A 21365-nucleotide genomic window follows, 5' to 3' on the forward strand; every position below is an offset into this window, starting at 1 on the left:
GGTCGAACGAGTCTCGTTTATAATTGTATCGAGCGGATGGGCGTGTACGGGTTTGGAGACAACTTCATGAATCCCTGGACCCTGCATGTCAGCAGGGGACTGTTCAGGCCGGTGGAGGCTCTGCGGCCGGCCGCGGTGGCCGTGCGGTTCTAGGCACTTCAGTCCGGAACCGCGTGACTGCTACGGTCGCAGGTTCGAATCCTGCCTCGGGCATGGATGTGTGTGATGTCCTTAGGTTAGTTAGGTTTAAGTAGTTCTAAGTTCTAGGGGACTGATGACCTCAGATGTTGAGTCCCATAGTGCTGAGAGCCCTTTGAACCATTTTTGAGGCTCTGCAGTGGTGTGGGGCGTGTGCAGTTCGAGTGTTATGGGACCCCTGATACGTTTAGATACGACTCTGACAGGTGACACGTACTTGAGCATCCTGTCTGATCACCTGCATCCATTCATGTCCACTGTGTATTTTGACGGACTAGGACAATTCCAGCAGGACAATGCGACACCTCACCCGTCCAGAATTGTTACGGAGTGGCACCAGGAACGCTCTCCTGAGTTTAAACACTTCGCTGACCACCAAATTCATCAGACATGAGCATTATTGAGCTTATCTGGGATGGCTTGCAACGTGCGGGGCGCCCTACACTATATTAGGCAGGTGTTGCAATTTCTTTGGCTCTTCAGTGTATATATCTGAGTCTTCCACCTTGCGACTATCCAGGACCTAGTAGTCAATGACAAGGAAATACGTGTGTGGTTGATGGATGTTATTACTTCAAAAACAAGAAAGATTTTGACATAATATACATCGCTCTGTCACATTATGAAATTTACCGTCTAGTATTTTCTCATTCATTCGCTTCTTCGACACTGAGAAATTGTACCAACTTAAAGTAAGAAATGTCGCTTTAAGGCTTGTAACAAATAAACAGATCAAAATACACACTGATTCACACAGAGTAGGCAGGGACTACTTCGAGATGCAAAAACTAGAGACGTCGTAATAAAAAATACAAGGTAATACCGAGAGGAAGAGGGTGGGAGAGTGTCGGGCCTAGAAGATAGTATACCTAGGGACACACGATGTTTTTTGGTCGGTGCCTCAGTCTAGTACTGATTTTAGCATCACATGGAGAAATGTCCACTAAAGACCGCTATATGCTATTTCCGTCATTTTCTATAGCTTCTGTTCTTGTTAAACGTGAGGTTGTGTTTTGCGCAGGATTTGTAAATCTTTCACGTTCTACACATTTACGTTCTGTATAATGTATTCAAGCTGTTTGGAATATGTTGTCAATTCTGCAGCTACAGAATTTTAGGATGAGTTCGATGCTCCATAGTTATTTTTATAACTATTATGTAACGTGTGGACAGCTAAGCATCAGTTGTCAGTCATGCACAGAACGTCTTTTACCACGGAGCACGTGATACTTGCAAATAAAATGTGTTCCTCTAATATCTTAAGAATTTTATCTGCCTTAAAAAACTAAATTTGTGTTCGTTTCCAACAGCATCTATTTCAAAACGTATTTAACTTGTAACTTGTTTTTGATAATACTTCTGCTTAATTTCATATCACTTAATGGTTTTTGGTATGTAGTAGATAATAATGTAACATATAAACTATTAAATACAGTACTGACAAGATTTTCTCTATTGCAACACTTTTAAATTTGAGTAGAATATTGGTTCCTGGATACATGACCACGTTGTACACTGAAACATGTTTTATCTTCAGAAAAGCCTTAATTTTCCGTAGTAATTTTTGGAATTTCAGAAAAAGACTGCACCACACAAAAAGTGAACACCATCATTTAAAAAGTTTTACCTTCAGAAAAGCCTTAATTTTCCAGAGTAATTTTTGGAATTTCAGAAAAAGACTGCACCACACAAAAAGTGAACACCAGCATTTAAAAATTCAGTAAGAAAATTTAAATTTCTTTTACAGGGCTGGCTAGAGGCGATAGTGTGAAAGCTGTACAGCCGTACAACCCTCTCCCCTAGCTTGAGTTTTATAACTCTAGTGCAGAGTAAACGTTCAGTGTGCGTCATACTTATTATCTAATAGCCTAAAAGCTGCTAATCCGTCATTTTTTTTCGAGGTCACAACTGATCTCATATAGAATGTATGTTTATATTCCAGGTATAAATTTGTGAAAGTGAAAGAGATGTTCCCGGGAAGGCTGACCGCTTCCGGATATTCCGGTATGCTAGGAGCAATCACACGAAAAGAAGTCGATATGACAACTGATCTGCTAACGTACACAACCGCAAGGTCTCATGTCGTAGACTTTTTATTTCCAACACAGAAGGATACGTAAGTTCCCTTTTGTCAGTTTTATAATTTGAATGAGTCTTTGAAAACCATAACTTTTACTGAGTATTTTTAAATTTTCTACCAATAGGTTAAGAAGATTTTACAGGCGGGTATCTCAGGAATTTTTACACCCATCAAAAAAAGTTTTGCATCACCCCAGTTTCCAGAACTCCTGAAGATAGACGTTGACTGTGGATATTGTATCACAGACCCAGTCCCTTTGAATGTTCAGAGATGTCGCTAAACCCGCCAAAAGATGTAAACAACCATGCATGAGCAGCGCCTATTAAACGGATGGGGTCTGACAGCCGATCAGTTCCAGTCATTCCACCAGGAAGGAGGTACACGGCTCATGTTATCTGTAGTTCAACCATGCCTAGACGGTCAATACCACGGTTCGATCGCGTCCGCATTGTTACTTTGTGCCAGAAAGGACTCTCAACAAGGAAAGTGCCCAGGCGTCTCGGAGTGAACCAAAGCGATGTCGCTCGGACATGGAGGAGTAAAGGCAGACAGGAACTGTCGATGACATGTCTCGCTCAGGCCGCCCAAGGGTTACTACTGCAGTGGATGACCGCTACCTACGGACTATGGCTCGGAGGAACCCTGACAGCAACGCCACCATGTCGAATAATGCTTTTCGTGCAGCCACAGGACGTCGTGTTGCAACTGAAACTGTGCGCAATATGCTGCATTGTGCTCAACTTCACTCTCGACGTCCATGGCGAGGTCCATCTTTGCAAACACGCCACAATGCAACGCGATACAGATGGGCCCAACAAAATGCCGAACGGACCGCTCAGGATTGGCATCACGTACTCTTCCCGATGAGTGTCACATATGCCTTCAACCAGACAATCGTCGGAGACGTGTTTGGAGGCAACCCGGTCAGGCTGAACGCCTTAGACACACTGTCCAGCGAGTGCAGTAAGGTGGGGTTTCCCTTATGTTTTTGGGTTGCATTGTGTGGGGCCGACGTACGCCGCTGGTGGTCAGAGAAGGCGCCGTAATGGCTGAACGATACGCGACCGATAGTACAAACATATGGGCAGCATATTGACGAGGCATTCGTCTTTATGGACGACAATTAGGGCTTCCATCGTACACATCTTGTGAATGTCTTCCTTCAGGACAACGACACCGCTCGACTAGAGTGGCCAGCATGTTCTCCAGACGTGAATCCTATCAAACACGTCTGGGATGGACAACGTGACCCGCTACGGCCGCAGGTTCGAATCCTGCCTCGGGCATGGATGTGTGTGATGTCCTTAGGTTAGTTAGGTTTAAGTAGTTGTAAGTTCTAGGGGACTGATGACCGCAGATGTTAAGTCCCATAGTGCTCAGGGCCATTTGAACCATTTTTGAACAACGTGACCCACCAACAACTCTGAGGGATCTACGCCGAATCGCCGTCGAGTAGTGGGAAAATCTGGACCAACAGTGCCTTGTTGAACTTGTGGATAGTATGCCACGACGAATACAGGCATGCGTCAATGCAAGAGGGCGTGCTAATGGATATTAGAGGTACCGGTGTGTATAGCAATCTGGACCACCACCTCTGAAGGTCTCGCTGTATGGTGGTACAGCATGCAAAGTGTGGTTTTCACGAGCAATAAAAAGGGCGGAAATGATGTTTAAGTTTATCTCTATTCCAGTTTTCTATACAGGTTCCGGAACTCTCGGAACCGAGGTGATGCAAAACTTTTTTTGATGTGTGTATATGCTTTGGCAGACTACTCAGCAATGATACCCACAAACCCTTCACGTTTTACGGCAAATTCTTGTTTTAGATCCAAACGACAAATTCTTTAGGAGAATAAGTACCGCATGAAAATACACTTGCTGGTAGAGCTTGGGTTCTTTGGTTTACTCTGGGAGAAGACTGAGTGGAGCTATAATGCATAAAATATTAACTCAATTTGTTAAAATGTAGATGTGAAGAGTTTCTCATCTAGTACTGTCCATTTCCGCAGGAATGTTCTCAGTATTCGCAATTGTCTCTGTATATAAGAGTATCACTTGATACAAATTTACAAGACTCTTCATTTGTAGTATATCAGACATAATGTACATTTTAGCGTTCTGCCTAAGACATTTAATACACTGGCGGTCTAATCTGCGCCAATGTTGTCGTGTTGGTCGGGGACTGTGAACTGGGCCGAGCGTTTCTCTGCTCAGCTGTCACTAGACCACGACTGCATTGGCGTAGCGAAGCTCCAGGAATCATGGCTACGTCGGCGTTTCTCATTCGTTGATGCGGTATGCAGCCACTATCGTTTTCTGTGGTTTCGATGCGAGGTGACAACCTTGCTCTGGCATTCCGTTCTTCCGACGACATCACAGAATCAATAACCTAGACTTTTCCATTTTCAGTAATTAATGCTTTTTTAATGGTAGTAATGTTTATTGTGGGCAAATGATCACCTAAAATCTGTAATGGCTAAATTGGTTTCAGCTGATAGCTCATTTTCAATAGCCCCATAAAAAATCAGAAGAAATATAAGAAACCTTGAGCGGCATAAGTCCGTTAAGGCCTCACGCATGTAATTTTCATCGCATTAAGTTCCATTAATCATAATTAAAGTCATGTTTGTACCGGTTGTTTTAAGCTCGATGCCAATCACGGTAATGACATCAATGATTGTAAGGGACAAGCCATTGTTTGCTAGCTACTAATCTTCTCTGCACTGAGTTGGAATTTTTACATATGAAACAGGAGACATCATTTGTGAGCTGTGGTCCTGGGGGCTAACGGTAAGCCACAGTGGTGGCTACGAACTGAGATCTTTGTGGCGACACTTCCTAAGGGACAGCGACAGACTTCTGAGGTCTTGGCAACAGGAGGAGGGGTACTGTCTCTGGTCAGCTGGGGAGCAGGTACACAAGCGACCCATAATGTACTGCTGCCCGTCGTTTCGGGGGTCCCCCCAATTTTTTTCCAATGAACTATAGGGGGTCAGTACACGCAGCATGGGTTCAGCTAAAATGCTAGAATAGAAAACGAGGGAAGCGTTGTCCGTATCAAGTAAATGTCCGTTTTGCTACCAGGTGAAGGTTGGTCAAAGCGCACTTTTCGAGGGGCATTATACTCAGTCCAGTGAATTCTCGGAAGGAAGGTGGAGCGGAGAACCGTTTGATAACAACCTGATCTACTGTCATCTTGAATGAGGTGACTCCATCCAATTTTGCTTAATGCGTTTTCTGTCTCCCGGTGAAAGAGAGTTGCACCAAGCGGACACCAACGCCAGTGGTATGGGAAATTCTTCCACATTAAGGCGGAAAACGTGCTCAATGTGCGTTCTTAAAAAATACTGGAGAATGGAGGCTAGGAACTGACTTTAAACTTTTTGTACGCAGGAAGACCGCTTATTAGCAGACTAAGAAAAGGAATCGATGATGTAGGAAGGCGACATAGAATGCTCTAGAAACAGCATTGGCGGGAAGCCGACTGATAGTAAAACATTTTACACAGATTATTTGTTGGGAGAACACACATCAAATTAACAATTACCTCGCGGGTGCAACTTCTTCATTGGAGGATTATGTTTGTGGTGTGGATTTCGCTCTGAGCAGAGACACGAGTGGAAGTGCACAGAGGGCTCTGGTTGGAGATAGAAGCAGTACACATGCTCAGCGTTAAGACAGGAGGGTTCAGACTTCCAGCGGAAGATGCAGCAGCAAGTAACACCTCTGCTCTGAGAGGCAGCGTGTGCGTTGACTTATGAGTGGTAGGGGCAGTCACTTGCATTACAGATCGTCCGTTCTCAAAACCCTGGCATCTCTCTCTCCACATCACCACTGCTGGCGGCTCACCTCCAACTGCACAACGCTACGCGCTGTTCACATCCAACTGCCCAACACTACAATAGCGAATATTCCAACAATGCCAACCAGCCACAGACTGCGCACAGCACAGTCAACAATGATTTTTCATACAGAGCTCTACGTGGCGTTACCAACATAAAAACCTAAATAGCCTACTTACAACCTTAATTGTTGTATAGAATCTCACCTTCAAACGTCCCCTTCGAAAAATGATGAATGACTGTGTTGGTAAACATCTTACGTTATTTGATTTTCAAACAGCTGAGCAAAACTGAACGTACTCAGACACTTCTCTCTTCACCTATTCTCATCATCACTAAACTGAAACACAATATTTTTAGCGCAACGCAATCTGACTCTCACGGCATCAGCTGATCTGGAAGCTGTGAAGTTCGGCGTTTTCCGACACTTAACTAAATTCATGTGAGCTCTTCCATAACCAGGCGAGTAGGAATAGTTTGCATAACTTTCATTTTACTGTCTGGTACGAGCATACACTCGTGTGTTTGTTTCATGCGATTAACTTGCTGGAATGATAAATGTTTTTGAAACCCCGACTCCTTTTCTGAAACTTTGCCAAGTAAATCACTGTTCGTGTTATCTCATTTCTTTGTTCTACGAGGGCGTGCTTATAAGTAATACCTCTTAATTTTTATCTGAGAACTGTTAAAGCTTTTTAAATAAAACAAGCGTTATTAACACTTAGGAGTATTTTCAGCAATCTGCCACAAGAGGACTCTGAATTGTAGCGTGTACCATGGCAGTATGTACTGCATGTCGGCGTGTCAGAAACAGCGTGCTATAATCGAGTTTCTAACCGCAGAAAATGTACCCCCTCCTTCACCATGACTCTGCCAGATCACAAACGAGAGCTGCGACATGTACAACAATGCGACGTCTTGCGTCCGTTGCCATCGATTGTCCTCTATACCGTCCCGACTTGGCCCTATCCGATTTTAGTCTGTTTCCAGAACTTAAAGAACATCTCCAAGGACTTCACTTTGATAGTGATGAAGCACTGCAAGCAGAGGCGAGAATGCGGCTCCATCAACAAAGCGAACGTTCTACAGTGACCGTATGAAGAAACTGGTCTCTCGTTGGGAGAAATGTGTTCGTCTCCAGGATGACTAAGTTGAGACATAAATACGTAGACATGAAGAATAAAGATGTAGAATATCATTAACATTTGTTTTATTTAAAAAGCTTTCAGAGTTTTCACATAAAATTCGGAGCATTATTCAGCGTACCCTCCTGCTTAGATGTTCCTCTTTCTGTGAGATTAAGATCCATGTTAACGTCAGTATCTGACTTGTGCTCACTGAGGAAGATTATAATAAATTTAGTTTCACTTGGGTCTCAATTTTAATTCAGTAGTTAATGGGATCCCTTTTCCATGCAGTATATCATTAATGATATATGTCAAGACCAACACCCTCCGTGCGGTCTAGGCGCTTCAGTCCGGAACCGCGTGACCGCTCCGGTCGCAGGTTCGAATCCTGCCTCGGGCATGGATGTGTGTGATGTCCTTAGGTTAGTTAGGTTTAAGTAGTTCTGAGTTCTAGGGGATTGATGACTACACATGTTAAGTCCCTTAGTGCTCAGAGCCATTTGAACCAACCATCACCCTGGACTCAAGTAGCAGGGCCACCACTCTGATATTGTCGAATACGTTGCGCAGTACTTGTTAATTCAGTATCTGAGTTCCTTGGGGAGCAATCTGCTCCGCAGTATCCCAGTTCATGCATATCCTTACAGCAGCCGGAAGGCTCTTATTTATTAGCTCGGTTCGCACCTCGAAACTGTCGTGAACAGACAGAACTACTTTCGTCCGGCCATAACTGGGTTCTTTGATTGCTCTGGGAGAAGGGCCATTAAACTACAATACATGAAATATTAGTTCACTTTATTACGTTAATGACTAAAATATTTGATTAGCTCTGACACACCTCTTTGCCACAGTAGTAATGTATCATTTACGACTGTCATGCCCTTTTGAGGTACAATGTTCAACATTTTCTAAAATACAAGTTCATCAGAAACTTTAACAACTCGTTGGTCCTACACTATCGATCGTATGAGCTTACGAACTGGGCTGAGCTTTTGCATCCTCGATACTATATTGACCTCAGTATGAAGGCGGTGCTACGGTAAGAGGGAGGCGTGGTCTTCTGGAGTGCCTCCCATTGGTTGGTGTCTATTGCAGCGAGCCCTCGCAAATGTCTGCGGTATCGATATGCGTTGCGGACTTCGGTGTGTCACCGCGAACTCTGGAGGATACCAAAGCAGCCTCTTGGCTCGTGATAGCATCAGAATCTGCGGGTCAACGTTCACGCGAGGCTTCTACTAGAAAGTATATGTTCTGTCTTGTCTGTTCGCAGATCAAGGTAAGAATAAAACTTCTGAAGAGGCAATCACTGCTCTTAAAAGCTGCTCACTGGATGTGATTAACTGGTTAATCAGATTTGGCGACTAGTATGTCCGCTCCAGATACCTCCGGCCCTAACTTAGGAGGCGACGAACAAGTCTCACACGATCTTCTGCGAACCATGGGCAGGACGACTGGTTGTTTCATAATTCTAGATTTTCAGAAAGCGTTCCACACCGTCCCCAACTGTACACTGTTACCGAAGGACTCAGTAAATGTAATAGGTTCATAGACACGTATTTGGCCAGGAGACGTATTAAGTATTCCTCGACGGAGAGTGTTCACTGTAAACAAAGATGCCGCCAGGAGTGCCCAGAGAAGTGATACAGGAATGCTCTTGTACCCTATGTACATAAAAGATTTGACGGATGCGGTAGGCAGGAACCTGAAGCTGTAGTGTACGGGCAAGTATCTTCGTTGAGTGACTGTAGGAGGATATTTCGTTTGTTGACCTGATCTAAATATGGAAAAATGTGAGTTTCCGCAGATGTGAATTACCCTTCACTTAACATTCAACAAGCAGAGTTCGTAAGTTTTGCAGACGGCACTAGTGCCACAGTAAACACCGTTAGAAAGAAAACAATAGAAGAGGTTTTTAATATTGTTTTTCAAAGAATTATTAATTAGTTCTCTGAAAATGGGATCCTCCTAAATTTTGAGGACAACAGAGTCGCACCGACACCTGATGTAGCGCATGAACGGGAAATTTTTGGGTGTACGTACCGTTGGGAGAAGCATAACACCGAGCTTCTCAAGCAATTAAGTTCAGTCACTTTTGTAGTTCCTATCATTGTTAGTCATGGAAACAAACGAATCAGCCTTCTGACATATTATGCGTATTTCCACACAATAATGTCTTATGGAATAATTTTCTGGGGTAACTCATCACTTAAAACGAAAGTATTGATTGCGCGAAAGCGATCAGTAAGAATAATATTTGGTTTCCACCCGCGGTCTTCATGTCGCTACCTCTTCAGGGAGTCAGGCATTTTTAACTATCAATATAATACACATATTCGCTAATGAAACTCGTTATCAATAACCCATCAAACTATGAGAAGAATAGCGATGTTCATATCTACGGAACTACAGAAAAAAATGACTGTTACCCAAAATTAAAGCTGACAGTGCTCAGAAATGAGTTCAATATGCAGCAACAAAAATTTGAACGATGACATGTCATTTAGGCATCTCGAATATTTTGTAACATTTCAGCTTGCACTCACGAATGGCTGTAAAGTCGAAATCATGGTTACGTAGAAAACATGAATACTAATTTATAGTCAAATGGCGGAAATTTCCTCCTGTGGTTCCCACGAAGGAACAATCACCTACCTACAACGGTTTATTTTCTCTTAGAGCTATGTTTTCGTCATATGAGGGGGTTAAAGCCAAAGTGGTGTAAGTCATGTTTCATGCATTTTGAGAAACAGAAGGTTTTGTGAGAAGCATTATAATAAATTCCACAAGAAATCAATACCACTTTTTTTGTGTTTTACATCACAGAAAGGTGCCATTGTTTCAATGTGCTCATAATTGAATACGGTTTAATACAAAATTATGTGTCTTTTGAAGGGCCCAAATGACTTACACCATTTTGCCTTTAACCAATCTTGTATTTGCACTAAATTTAAATAAAACCAAAAGGTATTTTTAATGACAAATGATATATTTCAGAAATAACTAAGAGCAGTACAACGAAATATCCTTTCTTAGCTATGACAATATTCAGTCACGTTCAGTATCAACAACATCCAGCGGGCCTGCATCATCTACTGTTGCTTCAGCTGTTGTAAGTCCCTGGAAGTAAGCATGGTTGATGGGTGGAATGTATGGTAGAAGATCTAGCATGTCCCATTTCTTTTCCTTGGTTACAGGTCTTGGTCCATGGTATAGGTTTTCCATAGCAATACGTCCAAGTGAAACTGGCCTACCTGGTTTGGCTGGCTTTGGACATAGAGCGGAGAATGGAAAATCCTCATTAAGAGTCTCCTTGTAACAGAGCATAAAAGGTTCTTTCTTCAGTAAACGAATCCACTGCATATTAAGCCACGACACTGGTTATTTAGCGACATTTTGTTTTCACCTTGTAATAGCTTGTTCAAGATTCTTCGTAGACTTGAAGTCTTCACGTGACATCTGCGTAACAATAAAAGCTTTCTTTCTTCTTGATTTTGCGATTATGGAGCACCAATCAGCAGGAACAGAAACTGTTTTACCTCTTGCATAGGATCCTATATGTTCCAAAATCTGAATCATTAGGGAGATAGGAGTGGCCACTAACCATAAATTTATGGTCCATAATGTCGATGTTAACATTGGTGTGAAGCAATTTCATGAGACACAATGCAAATTTCAAATTCCTATTTTGCCCCGTACAAGTGTCACTATACATGACAACATGTTTTGAAGCTGAAGCTCTTGTAGTAATATGTTTTGTAACACAAGAACCTATTTCTTGTGACCCACGTGAGGCCATTGTCTCATCCCATATGTACATAAAGCCAATATCAGTTGATAGCTCATGACAGCCAAGATTGTATAAGTACATGTTTCTTTTATAATAGGCCACGGAAGTGGTCAGTTTGGGGAATGGTAGAGCTTTCTGCAAGTCAAAAGTGAAGCCCTAATACAATTTATCTTTCTGTGACTTTTCTTTATCTAATTTCATGGATGTTCTAGCAGCCTCCGCCTTTCGAAGATGAAGTTAGTGTTGTACTTCCACGTTCTTTCTTTCTATTGCATCTTCTAAAGTGGACATCTGTATTTTGTACTTGTCACACTTCACACAGGTATCTTTACGTGGAGCATGAAAATGCAAGTTGAAGTCATGACTGAAACATCTGCGATAAATGGGCTCTTTAACAGGTAAGATTTTTTTCTCTTTGCAGTATTCTCTGTATAAGTTATACATAAGTCGTACATTAAGGGCAGGGGATAAATATTTTCTGTTTGGATTTTGAGCTCTTGTATAATGAGACTGGTACGAGGGGAATGATGAAATATGCTTCCGGACGATATCCATTCTTTCATCAGAGATTTTGTTCACGGGTATCCCGCTTCCTCGTTTGTCCGATTCTGGTTGCTCTCCCATTTTCAACTTTTGTACAGCTCTGGTCATCCGCCCATCTGATATTTGGAATGTTTGAAGGAAGTATTTTTTGCATACTTTAACACTAGTTCCATCAACTCGAATATAAAATTGATTGCTGGTTGACTTTGGCAATCTTGACCCATCTCTAGGACGCCTGTGTTGAGGACTTATTTGCTTAATTAACCCACATAGAAAAGCAGGAAAAAGAACCTAAATTCCAAAATGTTTTGAATGAACTTCTGTGTGTCACTTCTGATATCTTATCTACACATTTTAATCTGCAGTTACAATTTATGTTTGAGAACGTCTTTTCAGGAACCTTTCTCCCTTCCTTAGTTTCAAATGCCTGACCCAAATTTCTTTTTTTTCTTTCTTTCCTGCTTCGTACTCCCCCTTTTTTTGCCTCTTTCTACTTCGATTTGGTAATTCATGTTGTGTTATTTCCACTTCTTCCACTGCAACCAAAAAAACACGCATAATTATTTTCCGAATGTTATGCTACGACGTTTTGAGGTTGCGTATCAAGACTGTTATTATTTTTACCAATTGTTTTGCAGAAATTATCCTACATCGTTTAGCTCGCGCACTACGTTTGCTATTATTTTCGGTGAAATTACGTTTATAGGCCAGTCATAGTTAAACTTCAAAGACATGACAATGTGTTACTAACGTAATTGGCCAAACGATAGACTATGTGAGTTAAACTTACCTGAAGAACCAAACATTTCATTCTCTGAAGGATCATAATCATCACTAGATCCTGCAATTTGCAATATGCTGGGTTCACTACTTGTGTCTTCATCAAATTGAGGATCCATCTTCACCAAAACACGTAAACTACACAGTACGAAAGCACACCTTAGAAGCACTTAGAGGAATAATGGCGTAAATGAGACTTGCACCGCAATGTCTGTAAGCAAAGCGGCCGTTTCATTCACAGGTGAAACTGCTAACGCCATCTATGGGGGTAAGAACAAAACTGTGAGTTACACCATTCTTCCATTTAACGGATCTATATTTCGAAATTGTATTGCAGCACTTAGGTCAGTAATTTTAAAAACGTGACTTACACCACTTCGGATTTAACCCCGTCATATGTCTTGACGTTTTGTTGAGTTTTTCGACGGATCCTTTGTTTTTGTAAACCTTAAGCATCTAAAATCGCAGCAGATTCCATCCATGTTTCACGTAACATCATTATTTTGTACGTCTTTAGAGTGACTTAAGGAATCTGTGTTAAACAGGCACTCGATGTTCATCAAACGCTCGCTGGACGAAAGCATCACGTGGACGAGCTACCTGTCGCCGTTCTGCGGCAGCCTGTGGGGAACCGTTTCCATGGTGATAATTATGGATGCCGTTGCCCTGGCGATCCTGCTGAGGAGCAGTGGCCACAATGTGCGGGCGCCAGACTTCCTGCGCCTTCTACTCGATGTCCTCGGCATATACAGTCTGCAAGGTAAATGCTCCTACTGCGGGGTTGACAAATGGCATTCAGAGTTTTTGAACAATAACATTTCTTCCATTGACTGTGTACCGTAAAAAGGGGCGAACAAAAACAATGAAATTAGAAACGAAATTTCCAAAAAAGGTTCTGTGCTGTTGTGACAGAAGACAAATGGGAACACCATTCAGAGCTTTGTTTGTCTGCGTTTGTACTGAACCAATCTAACAGAGCAACTATGAATTTGACACTTGGCAACACTGTCAGTTGATGTTTTGTTTACTCTATAGCAAAAATTTTATGTCCTGCTGAATTTGCTTCCCCTGAACTTAAGCTGTGTGAGTAGAAGTGTCAGAGCATGTGCTTTGATAATTACCGATGTGACAACGAATACCACTCAATCCATGATAAGAAGATTGCAGCACTGCATTGATACCAATGGTCATCACTTCGAACGCCTTCTGTAAATGGACGTTCGTGCCACCTATGTGACCTTCGTTGATCTTCAAAGACCTTAGTGTTACACGTCATTGGATTCGTCTCGATAGGCGCTATCAGAAAATAAGTACCAAACTATAGCGTCCCATTTAAAAAAACAAAGTTGACCTTATCTCTTAAGCGACCCCACCTAGCAACAAAAAACCAACGTCATAATATGGTCCCCGTTGTCCCATGCAACTTTTGTCCCACAATCTTTTCAGCTCCTATGGAAATACAGAAGCGTCCGATCTTACCCGTCGGCTTTGACCCATGACGTCACAAATATGGCGGAAACGACCATAAACGACAATTCCAATATGGCGGATATAAAAACATCGCATACGTATCATAAACACTGAAATACACAGGTTTCACAAAAAGCCTAATGACTAACGGGACAAGCGTGGGAAATTGGGGGTTTTTGGGTGGGGAGAAACTAAATATACACAAATGTAGCCACCGACCGCCATACAAAACCACGCAAAACGACGAAAAAATCGGGACTAGTGCAGCAGGGGATACAACCCGTCGGCTTTGAACAATGACGTCACAAGTCGCCAGAGAGCATGTATTACAGAGATGAAAGAGCTGAGGAGAATGTTGAGAAACAAAGGAATGCGAGAGAGATAAACATTGATCTTGTCAAAGGCATAAGTGTTTTTTGACTTTTTTTTAAAAAAATCTCACGAGATAGAATAAACTGATCCTACTTTATTAAGCAATATCTTGTCAAAAGCCGAGAAGTGATTGTTCTTAATGTTCTAGCTCCCTTCAGTACGTAATAAGTGTTTTTTGACTTTTAAAAAAAAAAAAATCTCACAAGATAGAATAAACTGATCCTACTTTATTAAGCAGCTCCCTTCAGTATCTAATAAGTGTTTTTTGGCTTTAAAAAAAATCTCACGAGATAGAATAAACTGATCCTACTTTATTAAGCAATAGTGTTTTTTTGGCTTTTAAAAAAAAAATCTCACGAGATAGAATAAACTGATCCTACTTTATTAAGCGATAGTGTTTTTTTGGCTTTAAAAAAAAATCTCACGAGATAGAATAAACTGATCCTACTTTACTAAGCAATATCTTGTCAAAAACCGAGAAGCGATTCTTCTAATGTTGTAGCTCCCTTCAGTAGCTAATAAGTGTTTTTTGGCTTTTTAAAAAAAATTTCACGAGATAGAATAAACTGATCCTACTTTATTAAGCAATAGTGTTTTTTAGGCTTTTTTAAAAAAAATCTCACGAGATAGAATAAACTGATCCTACTTTGTTAAGCAATATCTTGTCAAAAGCCGAGAAGCGATTTTTCTAGTGTTGTAGCTGCCTTCAGTAGCTGATAAGTGTTTTTTGGCTTTAAAAAAAAAATCTCACGAGATAGAATAAACTGATCCTACTTTATTAAGTAATCAGTAAAAAACGAAATTGAAACATAACAGCAAAAGCTTATTAGAACACAGAACTGCTTTATTATCTATGCCTCGAAGTGAAGCCATTAAGATCTATGACTAAGGAATGACGTTATGACGTCACACACCACAACACGCTTACGTCACGGGTCAAAGCCGACGAGTAAGATCGGAGGTTTCTGTTGACCCGCTCCTATTATACTTTCGGAGTTATTCTTGGTGGCAATAGTTGTGACTGAACCTGTATATTAGATTTTCTATATTAATTTGTTACTACACGACAGAAATTAAAAACAAGAAGCGAATGTAAGGAGCAGTCTGCTAGTATTTTGGGGCATCTAAGACGGCGGTAACAGCTTCAAAGTAACGAACAGCTTAAGTCTGTAGCATCATCTCTCGTTATTGCACTTTCATGGTCCAGACTCACAAAATTTCCGATGATGCGCAACTGATAATTGCTTGAAAGTTCCTTTATGGCTCTAAATGTTCATCTGACTGACTGACTTTGTTATTTTTTTAATGATCTCCTCGGTAATGTAATGAGATCAAGCTCCATTCAGAGTTACCCAGTTAACTATCTGTTTTTGTAATTTTATAAGGTACATTATGTTTATTTTATTGTATTTTTATTAAAGTAATACGAAATTTTATCTGGCTGCGTTTTTTCTGATACATTTAAAACAAATTATTTCTCACATAACATCCTGATTACTGAACAATCAAGTTTTCGTTTATCAGTCTCAGTTAAGCAGAAAGTCTGATCATGTAACTTTTCTAGGGCGTGAGTATCTATTTTAGTTCTTTTTGTTTCCTTTACTCTGTCTACATGTACATTTGGCCTTCCTTTAATGAAAGCTTCTAGTTTGTCACCAACATTTTAAACTATTGAAAGTCAAGCAGAAAATATTTCAGCCTCTTTAGACGTTGGCACCTCACTGTGCAGAGTAAGTCCCGCATCAATTTGTTGTTAAAACAGTTTGTGGAAACTCAAGCTAGTACGCTTTCAAGTGGGGAATAATTCAGTTCCTGTAATCTATAGTTCCAGCTATACCGTACCTCAGCACTGGCAAATGAATTTGGTTTGATATGTTGAGTCCAATGTATTTTACAAGCTGTGAACATCTCGAACGATCCGAAATATTACAATACAATCATATTATTGGATGTAAATTGCCTCGCATTCGAAGAACCACCTCGAACCATAGCTACCGTTCTCACTAGATGCAGCACTGCTCACAGATAAATACCTTTTCGGATCACAGTCAGTACAACACCGTTAAATTTATTTTTCTCAATTAACGCCCTCTTCATGTATTTTTAGACGTGATTTCCTTAGTGGCTGGCTAACGCTCATTTACTCATCGCAAAATATTACTCACAATCCACATTCTATTTTATTTCTATGAGCAATTATTATGTTTTAATCCCTAGGGAAAAATGGTATTAATTCGATCACAATCTAGATTTCGAATGCATAGATAACGATAGCAACCTCTCCATCATCTAATCCCAGGCGAAAACTGCCGTATATCAATTAGATAACAACTTCAAGTCAACTCAGAACCAACCGAACTACTACGGCCCCTTCTTGTGTAAAGAGCCACACACACGAGCGACGAATCGCTCCTATCAGTCGCTCGACTCGACTCCGTCACACACAAGTAATTTGCCAGGTAACTACAGAACGCCACTATGCAGGAAAGTTCTGCTATGGAAAATAAACTGCCGTGTTTAGCAGTAGTCGTAGTTGATGTGCGTATCCCCACGAATGCTTGAAAAATATAAATTTAAAATACGTGAATTGCATTCTGTTAAACTTGTTCAGAAATGCTTTTGTTGGGAACTGCGGGTTACTTTACAGAAAATATTACATTTTTCACTGTAGTCAGGTCGGTTGTGTACACCTTTCCAGTGTGCTAATACAATGTGTTCTTCATTTATTAGTCTTCAATTTTTTTCTCAATCAATAGTCTTATAATTTAACGGCAAATATTTGCACGATTTGTTTTGCAATGTCGATATGTCTATAAAAAGTGTTGTCAGTAGGAGCCCTGCTGATTATCGTAAGACTTATAAATTTTATTAGAGAGAATATATTATATTAAATGATAAGGGACTAATTTAATAGATTTGCCCTGACCATTTAAATTAAAATGTCCACTTAATTTCACGGTATGCCACTCTGCTTAGAAGTTAAAATGTTTGACAGTGCTAAAAATTGTTTCATAGAAAACTGAAAATCATTAGATGGAGTGCAGTGTATCGTGACTGTTACTATGAACCTCCCATCAATTCTGTTTCTAGAGCACAAGCTTGAAAATGCTAGTCACTGCAAAATTGGATGGTGTATTTTGTATTACTTATTGATACAAATGGCGACTCCAGAGCATCTCAAAGCGATTCATAGTCCCTGAATAAATGTAAATTCTAAAGTAAAGTTCTTATTCAACATGTACAAAATGAAACGAAACGAAAACTACGTAACCACGCTTGACAAGTAGACAAACTAGCTGCAGCCATAGTACCACACATCAATGCGAACCAGCGAGGCAGCCACATCACACACACTTAGTCACGTGGTCGATACATCACTTTGCCTGGGATTTTGAGGCAATCAGCGGCCGATTGCTACAATTTGCCCACACATGTACGATCTACAAAGTGATCAACTGCCCTTGCGACAGGTCGCTGCGATCTGTCGCTCATGTATGGGGCCTGCGGTGGGACCCTTAAGAACTATAGCAAGCCAAAAAGACAGCTGTCTTGTAGCTCCGGATGCAGCAAGCTTCTCCGAAGTTCAGCCGTTCACCTCTTTGTCATCTACACTTCTATTCCAGATCGCCTTCACTTGTTATGCCATGGTTCCCCTTTAACTGCAGTGCCTTCCTACAGCTTTGTGACGTAATTAATATAAGCTTACCGGACAGGAAGTTAGACAGTTCCAGAGTGCATTCACAGACGAATCGTTAAGACTTTATAGATGGCGCAGCGATCGAGTCACGTGCTCAAACGCTCGAACTGCCTCTACGTCAGCATAAGACTGTAGCGAAGAGTGAGACGTTTAGGTTTCAAGCGGACATTGTACGTAAACATGGGTAAATACAAGGACGTGACAGAGTGGCAAAAAGGCGCAGTCGTGTTTGACTGTGGCCATGAGCCTACAGTGTGTGAACTTGCTGGATATGTTGGTGTTTCGCAGCGGACTGTTCAACGTGTCTGCAAACGGTGGTGTAACATGCGTGGCCACGAAACACGACCTCAGAACTTTGGTCGGAGGAAGAGCCTGACTGAAAACGCGTTACACTGCCTGTGAATCAAAATCGCTTCCGAACCCGAGAGGAATTGTTGCAGACAGCGAACGTAAGGTGCATCCCTACCTGTTAGCGAGAGAGCATTGCAACGGAAACAGCGTGCAGTGAACATTTGGAGTGGGTCTCGTCGCAGGAGGCCATTGCTCACACAGGCACATAAGGCTGCGCGTCTTCATCGATTGTGGACAGCAGCTGACTGGCGGAAAATAACGTGATCTGACGAGTCAAGTTGTTGCCCTTATTCAAAGGACGCTCGTCGTCGAGTGCACCAAAGACCAAATGAAGCATTTCATCCCGAAGGTCTGCAAGGTCAGGTTCAAGGTGAAGGTGGGTCTGTGATGTTTTGGGTATATTTTTCTTGTCATGTATTGGGCCCATTCAATGTAGTTGTAGCATGTTTATTTAAACATTCAAATGACCAGGTGTTGCCTTTCAGTCAACATCTGCATTATGAGTATGCTACAGATACCTCTTTTTTCGAGACGACAGCTGCAGACCCAACTCGCTTTATATGTTCATGAGACCCAGAAAATATTAGATACAGGCTCCCAGGTAGATTCCATTTTCCTTGACTTCCGGAAGGCGTTCGATACAGTTCCCCACTGTCGCCTGATAAACAAAGTAAGAGCCTACGGAATATCAGACCAGCTGTGTGGCTGGATTGAAGAGTTTTTATCAAACAGAACACAGCATATTGTTCTCAATGGAGAGACGTCTACAGACGTTAAAGTAACCTCTGGCGTGTCACAGGGGAGTGTTATTGGACCATTGCTTTTCACACTATCTAGATGGTGATAGTGTCGGAAGTTCCATCCGGCTTTTCGCGGATGATGCTGTAGTATACAGAGAAGTTGCAGCATTAGAAAATTGCAGCGAAATGCAGGAAGATCTGCAGCGGACAGGCACTTGGTGCAGGGAGTGGCAACTGACCCTTAACAGAAACAAATGTAATTTATATGATAGCGGAACAAACACTGGTAGCAGTTACTTCTGTAAAATGTCTGGGAGTATGCGTGCGGAACGATTTGAAGTGGAATAATAATACAAAATTAATTGTTAGTAAGGCGGGTACCAGGTTGAGATTCATTGGGAGAGTCCTTAGAAAATGTAGTCCATCAACAAAGGAGGTGGCTTACAAAACACTCGTTCGACCTATACTTGAGTATTGCTCACCAGTGTGGGATCCATACCAGGTCGGGTTGACGGAGGAGATAGAGAAGATCCAAAGAAGAGCGGCGCGTTTCGTCACAGGGTTATTTGGTAAACGTGATAGCGTCACGGAGATGTTTAGCAAACTCAAGTGGTAGACTCTGCAAGAGAGGTGCTCTGCATCACGATGTAGCTTGCTGTCCAGGTTTTGAGAGGGTGCGTTTCTGGATGAGGTATCGAATATATTGCTTCCCCCTACTTATACCTCCCGAGGAGATCACGAATGTAAAATTAGAGAGATTCGAGCGCGCACGGAGGCTTTCCGGCAGTCGTTCTTCCCGCGAATCACACGCGAGTGGAACAGGAAAGGGAGGTACTGACAGTGGCACGTATAAATGTAGATGTAGGTGCAATGTTCATCAGGCTGGCAGAATATGTGATGAGTCTTCTGAACACTCACCCACTCTATTACCTATACATCTCGACTGGCCTGCGAAATCACCTGACTTGAACTCCACAGAAAACCTGTGGGACATTTAGCAGCAGCGGGTAAAACGCCGACATCAGCATCCTCGCAATTTGGTGTAACTTATAAGGGATCCGTGATTCCACGAACATAGATACTACATTAGTATCCGACACCCAGGTCGACAGCAGACAGGGGTCGATTGTCGATCGCTGCAGGAGGCAGTGAGATGAGTGTCGGGTGAAAGCAGTACTGGAAAGACTGGCAAAAATAAAAAATGGCGGTCGAGCTGGGTACGGTGTCAATGGCGGATGTGCCGAATGAGGAGTACATTGTAAATTCACCAGAGTGTGACAAATGACCGCGTCCCCTTATCGTCGTGGGGTTGACCCTCATGAATACCGATTCGCGAGTGATATAAAACCAAAAGTAACAAGTGCCGAATTACGTGTTTTGCGTCAGCCGCGTCGGCCAGCAACCACCATGGATTGCAGTGAGGATTGTTGCGAATGTTAACAATCATCATTGCGTGTGACGAAGTACTTAAAATCAACAACCAATAAAAGATATAACCGTAATTAAATGTGTAAGGCGAAGGTAGCAACTGCCTCAGAATTTGTGCGTTAATAGAAAATACATGTTGTTGTGGTCTTCAGTCCAGAGACTGGTTTGATGCAGCTCTCCATGCTACTCTATCCTGTGCAAGCTTCTTCATATCCCAGTACCTACTGCAACCTACATCCTTCTGAATCTGTTGTATATCGCAACCTTTGTGATCTTTAATAATAGAAAAACTTTCAATCATTAACTATTCCGTCGCAGAACAGCCGCACTCTGTTGAAATACCCCGAAACCCACAGCAGACAAACCGATGGCCTTTCATCCACTAAGCACGCGGACATATATTCATAATAATTAACTGTTTGGCGGCTTCGGTAAATCACACAAAACCCAATAAAGGATATAACCGGGGTGCTTCAAATTGCAGATCAAATCCTCAGCGAGTGGCTTAACCTGGATGCGAAGTACCTGCACAACCTTTTGGACTCACTTTCTAACCGAATCCATACGGTATCAAGTCGAGAGGACGAATTAAACAGTATTAAATGTTGATTGTAATGATTTCTCTACGGGTGACTAATTTTTGTCGGGTGAGCTTATCAATACACGGAATAAAAATTAAAATAACTCAATTACAAATGTGTTATTCGTTTACACATAAGCGTGTACGTAAGGTATTGTGATACGATTTCTGTGTGATTCATTTATTTTGGCCTGTCGCAATTGTCAGTGTTATAAGTGATGTTGTCTCCTATGCTACATTTTGTACCCCTTTCTTTCTTTTATGAGATTTCCTTCTGACAGCACTTGCCCAGTCTTGTTTTTCTTTGGACGATTTTTGTTTATGGGACTGAATCTTTTTCAAAAGTGTGGTGAGAAAAATTGACTTCTAT

This window comes from Schistocerca serialis, chromosome 7, assembly GCF_023864345.2.
Source record: "Schistocerca serialis cubense isolate TAMUIC-IGC-003099 chromosome 7, iqSchSeri2.2, whole genome shotgun sequence".
NCBI classification, from domain to species: domain Eukaryota; kingdom Metazoa; phylum Arthropoda; class Insecta; order Orthoptera; family Acrididae; genus Schistocerca; species Schistocerca serialis.